The 16,091-nt window shown below is 36.3% G+C and overlaps 1 long non-coding RNA gene across 1 annotated transcript; it reads right to left on the reverse strand.

Moving 5' to 3' along the window:
• Nucleotides 1-9,102: 9,102 nt before the first annotated feature.
• Nucleotides 9,103-12,111, reverse strand: LOC128651631 (uncharacterized). Its single transcript, XR_008401146.1, has 2 exons — nucleotides 11,885-12,111; nucleotides 9,103-9,410 (listed from the first exon to the last, which is right to left on the reverse strand). It is a non-coding gene; the product is annotated as an uncharacterized LOC128651631 (long non-coding RNA).
• Between the last annotated feature and the right edge of the window lie 3,980 nt (nucleotides 12,112-16,091).

Raw genomic sequence — 16,091 nt, forward strand, 5'->3', positions numbered from 1 at the left:
GCTTTATTCTTTAGATATTCTTTGTTGAAGTAATTGCAATGCACATAGGTGAGCCAATCACACAAGGCATCTATGTGCAGCAACCAATCAGCAGCTACTGAGCCTATCTAGATATGCTTTTCAGCAAAGTATATCAAGAGACTGAAGCAAATTACATAATATAAGTAAATTAAAAAGTTGTTTAAAATTGCATGCTCTTTCTATAGCACAAAAGAAAACATTTGGGTTTCATGTCCCTTTAAAGCTATTTATTTGTGTTAAATAAAAGCTTTGTTAAAGGGATATTCAATGAAACAAAAAAATGTTGACTGCAATATGCCTTTAATTAATAGTCACAACACTGTAATGTTTTTACAATTGCAATAATACCAGATGTATGTAAACTTAAAGGAATACTAAGCCCAAATTTGTTTCTTTCATGACTCAGATAAAGCATACAGTTTTAAGCAACTTTCTAATTTACTCCTATTATACATTTTTCTTCGTTCTCATGCTATCTTTAGTTTAAAAGCAGGAATGTACAGCTTAGGAGCCGGCCCATTTTAAGTTCAGCTCCCGGGATAGCGCTTGCTTATTGGTGGCTACATTTAGCCACCAATAAGCATGCATAACCAAGGTACTGAACCAAAAATAGTCCGGCTCCTAAGCTTTACATTCCTGCTTTTTAAAATAAAGACAGCAAGATAATGAAGAAAAATTGATAAAAGGAGTAAATTGGAAAGTTGTTTAAAACGATATGCTCTATCTGAATCATGAAATATATTTTGGGGGTTTCATGTCCCTGTAATTAATATGTCCACTGTTTGCAAATCAGCTTTTATAGCTGTTGCTCTTAATTCTTGGTTGCTAGGAAACACATCACCAGTATTTATTTGTGTACCAGGAATTTAATTACATATGGATCACTGTTAATACTACCAGGGGTGACAGTGTATGTAATCTTGCTAGAAATAATGAACTGACATGTAAAAAAATGCAATTTATTATTGATTTTTGCCTCATTTTCCTGTAGTTTACATCTGACTGTTTTGCATTTCTCACTCCTGATAAGAGGCTGGCATGCATACTCCATACTTACATAGGCTGCAGTTTGTCTGAATCTGTTAAATGCTACACACTAAGCAAAATTCACTAAGAGACCCATCTTTCCTCTCCAGTTTTATTGGCTCCACCAGACTCTCCAGCTTCACTAGTTCCTGTTATTCTATACAGATGATTTACTAGTGTTTATTTTTTCTATATTGTTTTATAGTTCAGTCAGTAGCATAGAATAACATGGGACATGGTGAACTTAGAGATGTTGGTTAAAACTCTTAGTTAAATTTGTCCAGTGAATACATAGTTCTGGTCTCTGAATGGTCACTCTAATATTTTAAGTTAAAGTTTTTTTTTTATTTTGTATGCAGATATTTTGCATTGTAGTGCAAATACATTCTATGTAAGTAAAATGGAACAAATTCAGTATTCTATAAATCTAATTTTAGCATAGTACAATACTGCCTCTTGTTGTACCTTTAATTAACTGAAATGTTATGTTTTTTTTTTCACATAGGCAGTTTCCTGGAAGTGTTGTAAGTATGAAAGTCTTACGTTCCCCAGAGGTGGGGTGTGACATTGATATTCTTTACTATTGTCAACAGCAGCTGCTTTCCTAAAGTCTCAAGAAATAAACAAATCATTCTTGTAATATATTGGATGTTAAATAGAACTGCATCTGTTCGATTTATCATTTTAAGCATAGGAAATGTGACTGATGATATGTTTATTGTAATAAAAATTGAAGATTATCACCTAGAGGTAATTCATTATTAAGACGAGATGGAATTATTAGACTACATAATGGCAAAACAAAAATGATGTAAATACCAGCATTTAAGTTTCTAATCAAATGTTAATAATAATAATAATAATAATAATAATAATAATAATAATAGGAATGAAATAAAGTAAATGCCAGTCCAGTGTTGTGCAAAATCTTAAATAACTTCCCTGGCGTGAACACATTGTTATCTATATGGCCCACATGAACTATCAGTCTCCTGTTGTGAAAAGCAAATACAAAAGCATGTGATTAAAAGGCTGTCAATAGAGCCTTTGAAACATGCAGAGATATAGAGGTTTAAATGTTATAAAGTATATTAATCTAACAATGTTGGCTGTGCAAAGCTGGGGAATGGGTAGTAAAGGCATTCTCTATCTTTTTAAACAAAAACAATTTTTGCGTAGACTGTCCCTTTAAGTCAAACAGAACAGCAGGCAAAATGGGCAACAAGGTCACAGAAAAATATTAATACCTAGAAGTAAACATGAAGCACATGAACAGCATGAATGGGTAAAAAATGTCCTCAACCCATGTCAATAAATAGTGTCAATGCTGGAAAAACCATATCAATATTGATGTGGCCACAGGCAATGATGCAGAAACAGTGATAGCTTAACAAAATGATGAGACAGCAAAACAGATGTGTCCCCCCAAAAAACTATTCAATAGCAACATAGGAAACATCAGCATTACAAGGAATTTCCTTATTTTTTAATTCTTGATTAGCAACTTAAACTTTGGCATCAACCAAACTTTAAAACAACCAGAATGCCCTATTTCCCTATATATATATATATATATATATATATATATATATATATATATATATATATATATATATATATATATATATATATATATATATATATATATATATATATATATATATATATATATACACATTTTCTATATATATATGTGTATATATATAAATATATATATATATATATATATATATATATATATATATATATATATATACACTGCATAATATACATCCTTCTATTGGCCTCCCAGAGACAGAATTTGTGAATGTTACCACATTTATCAACATACTCCCTTCATCTGCCTTTAGTGCTCAAGACCTGGCAGACTACTTTTTCAACAAAACACTTACCATCTGAAGTAATATCCCAACACACGACTACAACCTTCCATCTCCACCCCCAGTCACCCCCTCCACCACTCAAAGCACCTTCCCCCCAACCACTGAGAATGAAGTGAGTTCCCTATTGTCTTCCTCACACCTCACTACCTGCCCACTTGACCCTATCCCTTCACATCAATTACCTTTTGTCTTCTACCCTCACTCCAGTACTTACTCACATATTAAACCTATCCCTTACTGCCAGTTCATTCCCATCTTCCTTCAAACATGCAAAGGTCACCCCCATCCTCAAAAAACCCTCCCTCGCCCCTAATTCTCCTGCAAACTACCGCGCATATCACTGCTTCCTCTAGCTTCAAAAGTCCTGGAAAAACTAATTTTTGATTGCCTAACCCACTTCTTGTCCTCCAACTCATTGCTTGACCCCCTGCAATCTGGCTTCCGTCCCCAACACTCAACTGATATTGCCCTCACCAAGGTTCCTAACAATCTTCTTTCTGCTTAAAACAATGGCCACTACTCTATGCTTATCTTACTTGACCTGTTTGCTGCCTTTGCTGCCTTTGACATCGTTGACCATCCCCTTTTCCTACGGAATCTCAGCTCCCTTGGGCCCTCTGACACTACCCGCTCCTGGATCCACTCTTATCTCTCTAATAGGTCATTTTCTGTCTCCTTTGCAGACTCCTCCTCCTCTCCATTGCCTCTGTATGTTGGAGTGCCTCAAGGCTCTGTTCTGGGACCACTACTCTACTATATTTATACTTCCTCACTGGGTAAACTTATCAGTAGCTATGGCTTCAACTATCACCTCTATGCTGGTGATACTCAGATCTACCTATCCACCCCTGCACTCTCTCCTTCTCTTTTTTCTCACATTAGTGTCTGCTTATCTGGCGTTTCTTCTTGGATTGCCTCTCACCACTTAAAAATCAACATGTCTAAGACTGAGCTCCTTCTAGTCTCCCCTTCCAATTCTACCCCGGTTTCTAACTTTTCAATCACTGTTGGTGACACCACTATCTCCCCATCACCCCAAGTCCGCTGCCTATGAGTAACACTTGACTCCAATCTGTCCTTCATACCCCACATCCAATTGCTCTTTTCATAGTGTTGCAACACCTACGCAATATCTCCAAAATTCGTCCGTTTTTGAGTGCTGAAACTACTAAACAGCTAATCCACTCCCTGGTAATTTCCAGACTTGACTACTGTAATAACCTACTAACTGGCCTTCCTCTCTCCTGCCTCTCCACTCTTCAATCCATCCTAGATGCCTCTGCTAGGCTAATCTACCTCTCCTTACGCTCTGTATCTGCTGCACCTCTCTGCGAGTCCCTTCACTGGCTCCACAATTAACAGCAGAATTAAATTCAAAATACTCACCCTAACCTACAAAGCCCTTACCAACGCAGCCCCTCCCACCTGTCCTCACTCATCAACAAATATACTCCAGCCCACCCCCTAAGATCCAACAATGACCTGCTCCTTGCATCCTCTACCATCACCTCCTCGCATGCTAGAATACAGGACTTCTCTCGTGCGGCACCAACCATCTGGAATGCACTTCCTCAAGCTGTCAGAATTTCACCTAACCTTTCCAGCTTTAAACTCTCCCTAAAGACCTTTTTGTTCAGGGAAGCCTATCTCCAAATCAGTAACAAATGAATTCCTTTTGCCTAATAGCTGCCCTCATCTAACTCCACACTAATATCATTACCACCTTTGCAGTCCCCACCTCCTATTTCTCACCCTCCCACCCATCTAGATTGTAAGTTCCCACGGGAACAGGGCCCTCAATTCCACCTGTATTGGTTTGTTAAACTTTGTCTGGTCTCTCTTATATTGTATTGTACTGTACTTTTATATTTGTACCCATGAACATCACTGCGGAATCTGTTGGCGCTTTATAAATAAATAATAATAATAATAATAATAACATACTCAAAACACTAATTACACTGAAAGGAAAACCTATGCATATGAAAATAACAAAGATTTTAAGTTACAGTGCACAGAAAACAGCTTAATTTAATTTGTAATATGCGTAATAATAAAGTTTAAACATACACCAGGTTCTCCCTGTGTACTTTGTACTCCATTGCAAACTTTTACTTAGCAGAGAGCTCCCATTATTTGTTTGGGAGACATCTCGCCACTCACAGGGACAGACCCTTTTATTATAGAATTCCATGAGGGCTGCCCATGCTCATGTCTGCGTGACAAACTTCATACAGCACAACAAAGTTTTTAGAATCTGGCCATAGTAAAAAACGATATATGTCTCTGTCTTTTTCTTTACAGTTTTTTTAGTCAAGTCTGAATGGGTTAAGTAGACTTAAATCCTGCAAACAGTTTGGAGAAGTAAGGGTATTTTTACGTTATTTTTTTATATATTTATGCTTAGACATTTAACCCCCAAGATACCCACCATGAAAGAACAGGCATTTTCCTTTCAAATGGTGAGGGGGTTTCTAGAACTTAAGGGAGCCGTAATCGAGGGGTTTAAATACTTACCCTCATCCAGCTCCTTTAAGTCCTAAGGGTCTTCAGTGCCTGAATTCCCCCAGCGATGCAGGCCCATGGGCCACCAGGGGTTTTGAGGTAAAGGGACAGTTTACTCAAAAAATTTCTCCCCTTTAATTTGTTCCCAATGATCCACTTTACCTGCTGGGGTGTATTAAATTGTTTACAAGTATTTCCATTACCCTTATATTGGCATTTGAAATAGTTTATTTAGCCTGTGGTATCTCCACCCATCCTGAAAGTTTTTGGCCTTGAGGCCAAGCTGTGTAAACACAGCCAGTAGAAAAAAATTACACTCCCAGTGTGGTATAGAAGAGAAAAGGTAATACAATGTTCATTTTCCATTTTTCTATCCAAGTATTGGTGAAGAAAGATATAAGATAAAGAATCAGGTATATTTACCCAATGTGATAAAGTAATGAGATCGGATTATACCTACAAGCTCAACCCATTTTATTAGGTTTTGGCTTCAAAACACAAAATCAGCTAATTCATATACACAAATAAGCCGTAAAAATGCAAATCTCATGCATTTTATACTCTGCATCTGATTTAAAAAGTTATTGGAAACACATTAAGGGAAAAACAATTTTATAGTATACTGTTCCTTTAAGTACAGGGAGGCCACAAAGAGCTCTTAAAGTGCCTTCCCCCCCTCCCCGTTGACAAGACACGGTCGTCAACCACATTTAACTCCTTGTGTGGATGATTACCACGTGTTGTTGAGCGCTGTTAAAGGGTTAAAGAGTAACAGTAACCCTAGGTGTGCTCAGAAGTGTGTACGTGAGGATAACCATCTGGCAGCAATGTTTACAACAATGTTTATAGCAATGTTATACATAGTTTCAAACTCTTCTGCCGTAGAGTGCATGTACCATTCTATAGCAGCAGTATTTGTAAATATGTATAACTGCTATTAACATTGTTGCAAACAATACTGCCAAATGGCTAAGGAAATGTGCATGTTCCTGAGCTCACCTAGGGTTACTATTGAACAAAAGATACAAAAGAACTAAGCAATATTGATGACAGAAGTAAATTTGAAATTTAATTAAAATTGTATTTGCTATCCAATGCATTTAAAGGGACAGTCTACAATATTATTTGTATTGTTTTAAAAGATAGATAATTCCTTTATTACCCATTCCCCAGTTTTGCATAACCAACACAGTTATATTAATATACTTTTTATCTCTGTGATTACCTTGTATCTAAGCATCTTCTGACAGCCCCCTGATCACATAACTTTTTATTTATTGTCTTTTGACTTGCATTTAGTACTGTGTTGTGCTAAATCTTAAATAACTCCTCGGGCATGAACACAATTTTATTTATATGGCCCACATGAACAAGCAGTCTCCTGTTGTGAAAAGCAAATACAAAAGCATGTGATAAGAAGCTGTCTATATTGGCTTAGAAACAGGCAGAAATTTAGAGGTTTAAATGTTATAAAATATATATTAATATAACAATGTTGTGCAAAGCTGGGGAATGGGTAATAAAGGCATTATCTATCTTTTTAACCAATAACAATTATAGGGTAGAATGTCCCTTTAAGTTTAATTTTGATTTTTCTGTCCCTATGTATAATTTACATATTTATTTATTGTATATCTTACTTTCTATTTTAAATAATGTAGAAATGTAATCCCCAACGTGTATTACTTTATATACTGATTTGATTAAAATATGCCTTTTAATTAATTATTTAATTAATGTAATTTTCACCCTTTGTTACTTTATTTATTAATATTATTTTCTATTGTAATTAATTATATCCCTTTAAATTATTTTGTAAATATAATAATATTATATTTGTATACTATATAATTTCTGTATATAAATTCTATTTGATTAAATAAAGCTTTCTGGTTCAGTATGATAATTATAAATGCAATATTCCCAGACTAAGAATAGCTGTCCAGCAGACGTAGCATGTTAGACATTTATATCTTATAATATAAAAGGCCAAGTGTGTTTGTCCGAAGCTGTCATGCGCAGTAGAGACAGCACGAGGACAAACACACCTGGCCTTGACATGCTGTTTGCAGCAAAAGTGGGCGTGGCCGGATGGGAGCATGGACGGGTGAGGTGTGGGCGGGCATGTTGGGGGGTGTGGTCGGGCGTCGTAGGCACGAGAGAGAGAAATAGAAAGAGAGGGCAAGAAACAAAAAGAGATAGGAAAGAGCTAAAGAGAGGGGGAAGAGCAGAAGAGAGAGGAAAGTGCAGAAGATAGGGGAAAAGCAAAACAGAGGGAAGAGAGAGAAAAAGAGAGGGGAGAGAGAGAGCAATAGAGAGGGGGAGAGTGAGAAAAAGAGAGGGGGAGAGAGAGCAATAGAGAGGGGGAGAGAGAGAGCAAGAGAGAGGGATGGAGAGAGAGCAAAAGAGAGGAGAGAGAGACAGAGCAAAAGAGAGGGGGAGAGAGAAAGCAAAAGAGAGGAGGGAGAGAGAGAGCAAAAGAGAGGAATGGAGAGAGAGCAAAAGAGAGGGATGGAGAAAGAGAGCAAAAAAAAAGGAGAGACAGAGCAAAAGAGAGGGGGAGAGAGAGAGCACAAAAGAGAGGGGGGGAGAGCGCAAAAGAGAGGGGGGAGAGAGCGCAAAAGAGAGGGGGGGAGAGAGCGCAAAAGAGAGGAGGAGAGAGAGAGAGTGCAAAAGAGAGGGGAAGCGAGAGAGCGCAAAAGAGAGGGGGAGAGAGAGCGTGCAAAAGAGAGGGAGAGAGAGCACAAGAGAGGGGAAGAGAGAGCACGCAAAAGAGGGGGTGGGAGAGCGCAAAAGAGAGGGGGAAGAGAGAGAGCGCAAAAGAGAGAGAGAACGCAAAAGAGAGGGGGGGAGAGAGAGAGCAAAAGAGAGGTGGAGCGAGAGAGAGCAAAAGAGAGGGGGAGAGAGAGCAAAAGAGAGGGGGAGAGAGCACAAAAGAGAGGGGGAGAGAGCACAAAAGAGAGGGGGAGAGAGCAAGGGGTGGAACCGCTGTACTGCAAAAAATGGCCCGTGTAAACAGGCTTTAGGACTAGTAATAATATAAAAAGTTTCTACAAAAAAAATGGCAGACAGAGATGAGAATAGGCTCAGGCAGTATAAAGACTGTGAAAATGTGTTTCATTTTACTTTCTTTTTTTTCTTTTGTATGTCGGTTCAGACATTCTTCTATGTGCCTCCCAGAAACAGAATTTGTGAATGTTACCAAATTCCAGGCTGTGTAACATTTGTGTGTACAATATATTTCAAACCAGTTCATACAACACTAGCCTGGCTTGCACAGCAGCACTAATGCATATGGGTTTTACAAATCTCATATGCTCCTAAAATTTGCAAACACTTTTTTAATTACTACTTCTGCCAACTTGCACAAAACTTTATTTCTATAAAAGGAAAAGCTGGCAAGCTATGTCTCTGTATTTGCTGCATAGAGATTTTAAATGTATTTTTTTGGTCTGTAGTTTTGCTTGGGAGGTTTTTTTTCCCCAGCAACTAATGTTTGCCACATGGAAGCTTACAGTTGCTAGGAAAATTCAGCTTAGAGTGCTTACAAGTATCTTGGGGTCTATTTTTTAAGTTTTCAAATGGCTTGTATCAAGTTCTTGTAAAGCAGACAGCAAGGAAGTCGTTTTGTTTCACAGAACATAAAGTTGAGTTTCCGAACATAAACTCTTTGAAATTGTCTATTTATTTATTCTTCTCATGGGAAAAGATAAATGAATGTGAATGTTCGATTTATTTTCTTTTACATGTTGAGGCCAGAGAAACATCTGCATATACGTGTCCCCTGTCTTTTGTACTCTTATGGCAAACTCCTGCTTATCACCGAGGAATCTCTCATCCGTCAAATTTCTCACTATATCCCCACTCAGTGTTCAGATTTATCAGATAGCCCTTCTGTTCTCTACATCTGCCGTTATCTCTGCTCTCCATTTACTGATACAAATTCAGTGGAGGGGTTTTCTTTGTTTGTTGCATCTGAAAGAGATTTATTTATAATGCATTCCACTTTTTTTGATGATCTGCTGCAAAAAAGAGCATTTGTTTTAATACTTTGTGGTGCATGTCTTTTACTACCAAAAAAAAAGAGGGAGTTGCCCTGATTAGCCAATGTATATCTTCTGAGAAATTCTTCACAAATGAGCACTTTGTGACAGTTTCAGAATCTGTTTATGCAGATTTAATTGAGCTCTTTCCATGCAGCAAAATATTTAAAATCTATGGATATTTCATGTTTTATTTCCCTTTAATAGCTCATGCAAAAACTAATACATTTACACTGAATAACATTTGAAATGCACATTATGGGCCAGATTATGGGAGTGGTAGTTTGCGCTCGTATTCGAACATTAAAACCGGTAGAAGTAATTTTTTTGTGCTCTGAGATTCGCACTCATATTACCATTTGTAAGTAAAATTGTTGTGCTCCCGCGTTAGCAATGTCGTGATAGCAAATAGACTTTGAGAAGTTGCCAATATAAAATCGCATCCCCCATATATTTCAATGGAGCTAAAAAAGTTGAAAAAAAAACCCCGTAAACACGATTTATTTATTTAAAAGCACAAGATAATATTGCATATTTTGTAATCCAATGTTCTACACATAGCAGAATATGTTCTAATTATAAAGAGATATTTAAATATATATTTGATGGTTTTTGCACAAATATATATTTATATCTATCGATCTATCTATCTAAATATATATATATATATATATATATATATATATATATATATATATATACAATTATATATACTGTAGGTATATATATATACAGATATATATATTGTGATATCTATTTAAAAATACAAATAACATATTCTACTATGTGCAGAACATAGAACTGTGAAATATTTACAGTAAATACACATGATTTTTCATGTTCCAATGCACACACACACACACATATATATATATATATAAATACTGTTTATCTCTAGAAATATATACACATGTATTTATGTGTTTATATGTGTATATATATATCTGCAAATACATATGTACACAAATTTAAACATTATATATACATATTTAGACATGTGTATGTATTTATCTCTATTTTATAGAATTTTGCAGTCCTTTTTTCTAACACCTGAGATCTTGTATTTTGAGCCCTTTTAACTTTTTTTATTGCAATTTCTTTTTGTAATTACGTTTATTAGACATTTTTGTTATGCGTGTAACTGTACATTTAAATATAATTTTTATGTGTTTTGTGCAACTTTTTATTCAAGTGTAACAGTTAACCAGAGCTCTGAAGTCACGGTAATCATTCTAGTGTAAATCGCAATTGCGCTCATGCATTTCACATTTACTTTCAACTTGTAATATGAGCGGCAAACCCGATATCGCTTGCACGCAAATGAGAGTGCTCAACTTGTAATCTAGCCCTGTATTGGTTGTTTCAAGGTATTAGTTTGCAAGATCATCATATAAATCAACTAAATTAGCAGCTGTTTCAGCATATTAGTTAGCTATGTTCACTTGAAGTTTTGGGCTGGCACATACATTTTTAACCTGGTAAATATAGAAAATCTAAGCACACAAGCTGCTCACAGTTGTATTTCTAAAACAAAAAATGTTAATGGATTGAAAGTGTTTTCATAACGCTACACAGTAACATTTTTATTTTTTTACGCTTATAATGCTAAACTTATCAGTGAGAGAAAAAATAAGAGGAAAATGGTGGACAGAAGAAATATATATATATGTTTTTCATATTTAAAATGTATTTTCTAAGAATTTTTGATGGATTTAATAAAAATATGTCATAATTAAAAAGTTTATCTAATACTATAAAAAAAAATATTTTTTGTTATAATTCAAATGTATTTTCTAAATTTTTTTTGATGGTTCTCACTAATATTCTGTCACTGATGTCTAAATCTCAATCTCATAACAAATGACACTAATACATTTATGTGATTTAATTAATGATGCAGAGCAGCAGACTCCTTTGTAACGTTCATCTGCTTCAGGCTAATATAATGTTCCCAAAACTGGTGAGTTATATTCTTGGAAACCATATTTGGGTCTAACTGCTGTAATCTTTTTATAATGAAATATCATAACTTTTTTTTAAAGAAGAGCCCTGCTTTTGTTAAAACGTTATATATTAAAACAGCAAGTGTTTTCCTCGGGCACAACATAATAGGCAATTAGTTTTCTTATTAGTTTTCTTTAGAATAATACCGCCTATACATTTCACATCAAGTGAATATACCATTTGGGAGTTCATAAAAAAATGAGTACATCTTCCATTAATATGTATTAAAGTTTTGTGAATTAGTAGACTAAAAGTTATTTGGTTCATACAGAACAACAAAAAAACTCAAAATCAATCAGCATTATTAGAAAATACATAAAAGAAAATCTCCAGCAAAAAGGAAAGCATAAAAAAAAGTTCACATAATTTGTAGTAAAAAAATAAAAAGGACAGAGATCTTACCTCTTGTCTGAGCTACAGAATGGTCAGCAGGGAGTGGAAATCCAGCTTTGACTTATTCAAACAGCTTTTTTTACAGGACAGCACAGAAAACAGGAACAACAGTGTTTCTCTTGAAGCACTGTAACTCTTAAAGTGCCAGACAAAAGAAGCGTAAAGTGCAAAATATATAACTGTTTCTTCTTCTTCTCAGGAATAGTAAATGTAGTTGTTTAAGAGGTTTACAATAATCCAAGCTGTTCTGTTAGATAGTTAATAAAAAAAAAATCTTCTCTTACGTGTCTAACAAGTCACCCTGCTTTTCTCGCCACAGAGATCTTGCTAAGTTTGGGATGCTTCATTTTCAAAAGTTAGGAAAGGATTTTGGAAAATAAATTCTTAGTAACATTTGTTGTAAACCGATAAGACATGACATACAACTCACAATCAAATGTGCTTTGCGTTTATACGCCAAATCATGTATGTCAAAATGCGTCACAGAATTTGTTTTGGCTGCCATCCATTGACTGTAAGATCTGATTGTTACTTGTAGTAGGTGGGGATTCTCTATTAGTAGAGGGCTTCAGGAAACAGAGGCTGTGAATTGAATTTTCTTGTAAATGTTTACATGATCATGATTAAATGAAAAGCACTGACATGTGCCTTTGAAATAGAAAACATACAATCATTATTTGGTGTGGTATGAAGAGATGGGTTTGTTGCATATAAACTTTCTGTGATGTCCAAGATCCAAAGAACAATGATGCACATCTTGTGAACCTCGTTGTTTTTTATCAAGTTTACGAATAATGCATTTTATGAATTTATTTGAAGAAAGTCTATTCCACATACGTTCCTCTTTACTTTGTAGGTAAATCTGTGCTGTTACCACTTTATGGACTAAGTCAGTGTTTCTTAATTCCTGAGGACCCCTAAAAGACCAGATAATATCTGAAGTAAATCACATGTTTGCTGATGGGTGAGAACAGGTTAATAACCATGGTTACTGATCAGCTGATTATGTCACCTCAGCTCTAGTTCTTATATCATTAAAATCTGACTTGTTAGGACTGAGGACTGGAATTGAGAAACACTGGGTTAAGTAATTTTCACAAGCTCATTGAGAAATTGAGACTAAAAGGGATTTCAATATGTCAAGAAACTGGTTACGTCTGTGGTTATTTCAAGGCAAAGAAATCATATGGGATGGTTGAAAGAACTATCTATTCTGTGCCCGAGTACAATTGTCTTAATAAAGGGGTCCTATATATTTATTTTTCTGAATAGGAAGAGTTAGTGAGCTAGAGCGAGTAACCAGGTCACAAAGCTTAGAACACAAGGGAGCAGGACAAAATATAATAGGCATTAGACAACCAAATTATGTTAATTTCTCTGGTAAACATTATCCCTCATAGCGAAATTGTTCTGACAAGACTGGCTGTAAGCGACAAAGCCTAGATCTGGTTAACAGGTTGATTGTGCGAAGTTATAATAGAGAGACTATTCTGAAAACAAAAACTGAGGTAGACGCTACGGATAGATCTGTCCTACTAAGAGATAGAGAGAGGAACAGGAGAACAACAGGAAATACACAGCCCATTTCTTTTGTCACTCAGTATTCTATTTATGATTATGAACAGGTGTGTAAAATCATATGAAAACACCTACCAATGCTGACTGCTGATGACCAGCTGTGTAATGTGGTTGAACGTGGTTGCAGGTTTTCCTATCGAAGAGGTGCAACTTTAGGAAACATCCTATCACCAAGCAAATTACACACAAAAAATAAAGGGAGTGCCTGGCTTGAAAATAGCAGTATGTACAGGTGCGGATATGGACCATGCATTCCGTGTAGCTACATTGAAAGAAAAGCCAACTTTGTGAGCTCGACAACGGGTAAAGAGTATTCAGTGACAACTTGTGTCAGGTGTAAATATGTAGTTTACCTAATTTGGTGTGGCTGCAACAACAAGCAGTACATAGGATGCACTATACGTGAGGTGACAGAGAGGATCCGTCAGCATCTATCAGACATCAAAAGATCAAAGCCCAGTTCTTACCTAGCAAAACATTTTTTTAATAGACCACCACAATGATAGTTCATCACTCAAGTGGATGGTCATAGAGAATGTCAGAATCCCCAAAAGAGGCGTGGACATCACTAAGTTAGTACACAAATGTGAGACTTATTGGATATTCACTTTAATTCATCAAAATTTACATTTCACTCCTGTTGTGAAAAAAAAACTTACCCGCTAAACTTGACAGCAGCTTCAGCTTCCTCCACCCGTTACAAAGCCTCTTCCTGGGTCTAAAATGAGGAATCCTGCTTCTTCCAATCACGGCATTGAATCAGACACTGATTTCCCCTGGGGGGGGGAAGCCGTGATTGGAGGATGACCTATACATCATTTCTGACGTCAGAAATGGCTTGCAACGACCAGAGGAAGCTAGAGCTGCTGTCAAGATTAAAAGGTAAGTATTTTTTCACAGCACGAGGGAAATGTAAATTTTGATGAATTAAAGTGCCCCTGTTTTTAATCGAATTTTTAAAAAACGTCACTTTAGCATCAAAATTGACATTCACTTTAAGGCTACAAAGCCGAAACATTTCAGACGTGTTCTGGCTGTTGCACATGTGGAATTTTTAATGTGAAATTTTTTTTGGGGGGGGGTTAGTTCTAAGTAAACACAGTAACGTAGTAACATAGTAGATGAATTTGAAGAAAAGACCTAAGTCCATCGAGTTCAACCTAATATACAAATCTATTAAAAAAGCTCCATTTGATCTTAAATTCATCCCATTAAAAGGTGACCCATATTACACAAACAATTATATCCATGAATTCTGTTTCTAGCCAGAAATGTATACAAACCATTTTTAAATGTATCTAAGGTATTGGCATTCACTACCTCCTTTGGTAATTAGATCCACAATTTTACACTGAAAAAACACTTCTGTTGTAGGAGATTAAGGCCCCTATTTAAGAAAGGTCTTGCGGACCTGATCTGACACTGTGGATCAGGTCCGCAAGACCTCGCTGAATGCTGAGAGCAATATGCTCTCCATATTCAGCATTGCACCAGCAGCTCACAACAGCTGCTGGTGCAACGCCGCCCCCTGCAGACTCGCGGCCAATCGGGTTGATTTCTGGCGATTCCTGTCTGCCTGCTCAGAGCAGGTGTTATGGAGCTCCATAACTTGTGTTTCTGGCGATTCTGAAGACTCGCCAGAAACACGGGCCCACAAGCTCCCTACAGAGCTTGTTAAATGGGCCCCTAAATCTCTTTCCCTCCATCTTTAAATTGTGACCTCTTGTCACAAACACTTTTCTTGGAATAAACATTGCTGCTGCCATCTATATATATTGGTCTTGAATATATTTATATAAAGTAATTATGTCACCTCTCAAGCAACTTTTTTTCTAGAGAAAATAAACCCAGTTTGGCTAACCTCTCCCCATAGCCTAAATTATTCATTCCCAAGATGAGATCTTGCCAGGGATTTATATAGTGACAGAATTATGCTTTTCCATCTTATTAGCCTTAGAAGCCACTCCCCTGCATTGTGCACTTATTTTTAGCTTCTTGTCTATTACTACTTTCAAAGACCTCTCCTCCTCTGTTTGGCTAAGTCTAGTCCCATTTAAATAATACATTGCCTGCTTATTTTTACCTCCAAAATGTAGAACCTTGCATTTTCCCGTATTAAATCAAATTTTTCATTTACCTCCCCATACTTCTAATTTTTGTAGACCCCCTTGTAACGCTAGTTCATCCTGCTCTGACCTAATGACCTTACACAACTTTGTATCATCTGCAAAAATAGAGATGTTGCTATTTAATCCTTCTCCAAGTCATTAATAAAAATATTAAAAAGAACAGGGCCCAGTACTGATCCCTGGGGGACTCCGCATATTACCTTTGTCCAATTTGAGTATGATCCATTTACTACAACTCATTGCTCCCTGTCTTTTAACCAGTTATTTATCCAACATTTACAGTTATTTCCAGTCTGTTAATTTTTAATAGAGGATTTAGAGTACGGGATATTAATATTTTGTTATATACAGTTAACTTCTAAATTGCAAGGTACTAACACCTAGATTACGAGTCTTGCGTTAGCCTTAAAAAGCAGCGTTGAGGGGTCCCAACGCTGCTTTTTAACGCCCGCTGGTATTAAGAGTCAGGCAGGAAAGGGTCTACCGCTCACTTTTTTTCCGTGATTTTA

Source organism: Bombina bombina, chromosome 3 (genome assembly GCF_027579735.1).
Source record: "Bombina bombina isolate aBomBom1 chromosome 3, aBomBom1.pri, whole genome shotgun sequence".
NCBI classification, from domain to species: domain Eukaryota; kingdom Metazoa; phylum Chordata; class Amphibia; order Anura; family Bombinatoridae; genus Bombina; species Bombina bombina.